The sequence below is a fragment of the Lepus europaeus genome, chromosome 12, assembly GCF_033115175.1.
Source record: "Lepus europaeus isolate LE1 chromosome 12, mLepTim1.pri, whole genome shotgun sequence".
In the NCBI taxonomy this organism is placed as follows: Eukaryota; Metazoa; Chordata; class Mammalia; order Lagomorpha; family Leporidae; genus Lepus; species Lepus europaeus.
The window spans coordinates 42,914,430-42,919,561 of NC_084838.1; the positions used below are offsets into that span (position 1 = coordinate 42,914,430).

Below are 5,132 nucleotides of genomic sequence, written 5' to 3' on the forward strand. Positions count from 1 at the left end.
TTAGTTTTTATGAAGACCTATTTTCAGTTAATACCTCAGATGGTTAACCCTACACTTAAGTGAAGAGTTCAACAAATAGTATGAAGGAACTAAACACTGTTCTTTAACAGAAGAGACAAAGGCTGTAAACAAACATCAAATCTCAATATGTCCTTTTCACTCCAATACAGTACATTTTGGGTACTCCATTAGTTACCACAGATCATGTAAAACATATGGAATCTGTCTCTTTGGGATTGGCTAATTTCACTAAGTATAATATTTTCCATTGTATCCATTTTGTTGCAAACGATATAATTTCTTTTTTTATATAGCTGAGAAGTACTTCATTGTGTATACATACCATAATTTCTTTATCCAGTCATCAGTTGATAGACATTGGGTTGATTCCATATCTTAGCTATTGTGAATTGAGTTGGGGGAAATGATACCTCATCGTGGTTTTGATTTGAATATCTCTGATGGTTAGTGATATTGGACATTTTTTCATATATTTTTGAGCATTTGTATTTCTTCTTTCAGGAATTTGTCATTTAGGTCCGTTGCCCATTTCGTAATTGTATTGGTTGGTATTACTTTTGGTTGAGTTTTTTGAGTTGCTGATAAATTTTGAACATCAATCCTTTGTCAGATAAGTAGCTTACAAATGTTTTCTCCCATTCTGTCAGATGTCTCTTCAGTCTATCTATTGTTTCCATTGCTGTGCAGAAGCTTCTGAGTTGGATATAATCCCATATATCTTTTTAAACTTTATTTTCTTCTGTAAATCAGTATTTTTTCATATTTTGTCACATCACTTTTTATCTCTAATTTAGTAGCGTTCATATAATTCAAAATTATGGATCCTTGCTAATCCCATATCACTTTATTACTGCATTTAACTCCTCTCAGAGTGTAATATTTCATTTTTTGTTTAGTCATCTTCACACACAATATTTACCTTAAAATAATATTCCTGGCTTCCCTATATGTGCAGACTGCTTTATAAAAGTTCATCTTACCTGCTGTGGGGTGCAGCAATCTATAGCAAAAGGAGAAGAGTTGGGACTATCAGCACCAGTATGGAGCTTTGTCTTCCTTAATTCCTGTTTATAGTTCTTGAAGCCTCCCAGAGAACAGGCTGACTTTCTGTTCATTGTTCCAGTGGCCCAGTTTAGAGACAGAGTATCGCAGGTCTGTCCTCCTTTCTCTGTCTTCCACTGGGGTCCTATCTGTTGCCTTGAGAGAATAATCCAATGACACTCCAGGTTTCACATGCACATCGTTTCCACCATTCATGTTCGTGGACCAGAGCTACTCAAAGTGTTTCTTGATGAGATGAGAGTGCTTCCTAATGTATTGCTTTTCTCAGGTTGTTCTTTCTATTTCAGCAACCATCACTGCACTTTAAGGAATAGATAATCCTGACAAGGATTATTCAGAATTTGCTTTCCAGGATATTGAGCTGCTCGCAGAAAGGGGCTGTGTGTTATTCCTTACAACATCTTCCTTCCAAGCTGCTTTCATTTGTATGAAATGTCAAAAAAAAAAAAAAAAAAGATCTGTGTTTTATAGCTTATCTAATTTTCCCAGAGGGTTTATGTAGGATTTCCACATTTGTGCATTTGTCATTTCAGCCTGCTTCTCAGGGAAGGGAAGATGGGTGCCAGGGATTTGTGGTGTGAGAGGAGAAATGCAAGAAGCATACATTTGGATGCTTTTAGTCCTCCAGTATCTGCTTTCCTCTCTCTCCCATAACCCTGTGCCCAGCAAATGAACATGCTTCTGGTTTCCTGGAGACAGCTGAGGCTGTCAGAAATTATCCTGTGTAATGTGACAGTTCCCTGTCTCTAAATAGAGTCTTGGGGTTTTAACTTACCTGTGTCTTCGATACTGGCTGAAGCTGATGCGCCTTCCAGTGAAGACTTTTATATCTTCAATTAAATTCTTAAATTCAGTGCTATTATTTTTCCATGTTTATTCTTCCCTCCACATCATGACATATTCTAAAGCTTAAAAAAACTTTAAAAAACACAGTAAGAAATTTTAATATTAAATAAAAATGATAAAGTTAATTGAAGAATAAATATTCTTTTTTATAGATTTATTTATTAATTTTAAAGTCAAAGTTTCAGAGAGAGGTAGAGATAGAGAGAATCTTCCATCTGCTGGTTTACTCCCCAGATGGCTGCAAAGGCAGCACTGGACCAGGCTGAGGCCAGGAGCCAGAAGCTTCATCTGGGTTTCCTGCTTGGGTGGCAGAGCCCAAGCACTTGGGCCATCTGCTGCTGCTTTTCTCAGGCCATTAGCAGGGAGCTGGGTCAGAAATGGAGGCACTGAGACACAAACCAGAATTCATATGGGATGCCAGCGTCACAGCCAGCAGCTTTACCTGTTATGTCACAATGCCAGCTCTGAAGAAATATTCTTTTTTTTTTCTTTTTTCTTTTTTTTTTTTTGACAGGGCAGAGTGGACAGTGAGAGAGAGACAGAGAGAAAGGTCTTCCTTTTTGCCGTTGGTTCACCCCTCCGATGGCCGCCGCGGTAGCGCGCTGCGGCCGGCGCACCGTGCTGTTCCGATGGCAGGAGCCAGGTGCTTCTCCTGGTCTCCCATGGGGTGCAGGGCCCACGGACTTGGGCCATCCTCCACTGCACTCCCTGGCCACAGCAGAGAGCTGGCCTGGAAGAGGGGCAACCGGGACAGGATCGGTACCCTGACCGGGACTAGAACCCGGTGTGCCGGCGCCGCAAGGCGGAGGATTAGCCTGGTGAGAAATATTCTTAAATTATGCAGCTTTAAAATTCAGGGGCGTGGTATGTTTCCCTACAGAATTTCTTTAGATGACCCACGTTCCCTCTTAAATCATTACTTGGGGTTTTATAAATTTTAACATTTTAATCCGTGTAATTGTCTTGTTATATATTATAAATTTATTTCTGATGCTGCAAAACCCCAAAACCCAGGTCTTCTCACCCCATGAGCACTGAGCCAATCCCTGATACTGGGATTGGGGAGGATAGTAGATATTTATTTTGTAAAACTAAGAGCCCAGACAACTATTGCTTAATTCTTGGGCTCCCCAGGGTTTAAGGGTAAGCAATCTCAGGATGGTTGTTGGGGTTCGGAGATGCATGTTCAGTTCATGTGCAGGCCTCTGATTGATCCTCAATGCTCACGGTCCTTTGATTAGTCACTGACAGCATGGCCATCATGTTCATTTGGGAATTTTGGTGATGGTAAAATGAGCTGCAGCCAGTCTGGAGCTACATGCAGGTGGCTGTTACATTGCTTGTTCAGGGCCTGGGTTCCTGTTTAAAAACCAAAACCAACCTACCATTAAGTTGTTTTCCATAAAGGAGTTTACTGAACTCCTGAGTCTTGGATCTAGGATCCTGTGGGGCGCTTAGACCTCTCATACCACTCCCTTAATTCAGTGTGGTAAGAGGTTGATTTGAAGTCATCAAAGCTGGAAAAGACATTTAAGCTAAAGGAGAGGAACTGAGAGACTAGGGCTGAATAACCTACATCAGGCACTGCATAGGTGCTTGGTTTCATTGGCACATAGAAAAATTATTATAATCTACAATTGTTTTTTATATCTCCCAGAGTCCATACTCTGGGAGTTACTGCAAGTGTATATGTGTATTGTTTCTTGGTTTTTAAACAGCTAATCATAAGAGTTTTTAGTGATTCATACACTATAGTCTTTCTAATTTTTGTGATTTATTATTTAATCCACTATGTAACCAATGTTTCTCCTGTTTTCCTGGTTGACTTGATGGTACTTTACAGTTTGTTTCTAAATTTCCTAATATCAAGCCATGCTGTCACCCCTGAGATGTACTCTACTTGATTATAGTATATGAGTCTTTTAAAATGCTGTTTAAATCCATTTTCTGGTACTTCAGATACAAATTTTGCTTCTACATTCTTAAATGAGTTTTATCTCTGTTTATCCATGCTAACTATTGTATTTTGACTTCAAGGTGTTTCTAATTTCAGAAAATAAATTGAATAGTCTTTCTTTGACTATCTCCAAAGGAAATTACACAGAATTGAAATTACTTGCTGTTTGAAAATGTGAAATACATTGTCCTTTAAACTGTCAAAGGACTTCTGGCACCAGTTTTTTGAAATAACTATTCTTCTATAGACATATAGGAGATATGTGGCTGTATATAAAACCAAGGCGGGATTTCCATTCATAGTAGTTTTAGGAGTTGTTAGCTTTTGTAAAACTATATTGAGTGATTTCTGATTTTTGTTCTTATGTCTCTATACTTATCCATCTATATTTTCATCTATAATGAGCTTGTTCTCAAAACAGTTGAAATACATTATTGAAAGTTGTAGACTTCTGCATTACTTAACTCTGAAGTGCTTTTAGGAACTTTCAAAATAAGAATTCTCATAAATTGTCAATTTTATGGGACTAAATTTATGCTGTAGAATTTGGAACATAAAAAATTTCTTTTCAAAGATTCAAAAACCAAGAAAACTTTACTAGAGTCTTTTTATGTAAAACTAATTCATTCTATACATGATAAATATTGCTATTGTGCTAATATTACCATAATTGTGTAAAATCCCACCTGTTCATTTTATAGATCATAATTTTGATAAACCCAGAGTTGTAATATATAGAAGGACATTGATGTACCCTTTTCATGAATAGCCTATAAAAATATGACTCAGTAGAAAGCAATTTCTCTATAAAATAATTGATCAGAAAAATAAATATTTGAGATTCATGTTTGTGATGTGCCACATTGAATTATAAATTTATTACAATCTGAATAATACCACAAGTTGTTATGGAAACATAAAGGGAAAAAGAGCTTAGAATATTTTAACAGGCTTTTCTACACTTGATCTTAGCCAAAAGGCCAAGAAGCGATTGAACAGGTTTTCTTACCATTTTTAAGATTATTTAGTCGTGGTAATTAAATCAGTAATCTACTAGTGCAGAGCTATATACAGCAAAGGAAAAGAATAAGAAACAGACCCATGTATACATGAATCTTCAAGTGTTACACAAAAATGTTTTTCAATAAATTATGTTGGAACAATAAGATGTCTATATTGAAAAGTGATTTTAGACATCATACAAAGATGTCAACAAATGGGTTTAAATAGACCAAACAGGAAAGTC

General features: G+C 37.0%; 1 pseudogene; it reads right to left on the reverse strand.

Moving 5' to 3' along the window:
* Positions 1-4,736: 4,736 nt before the first annotated feature.
* Positions 4,737-4,878, reverse strand: LOC133772130 (U2 spliceosomal RNA; annotated as a pseudogene).
* Between the last annotated feature and the right edge of the window lie 254 nt (positions 4,879-5,132).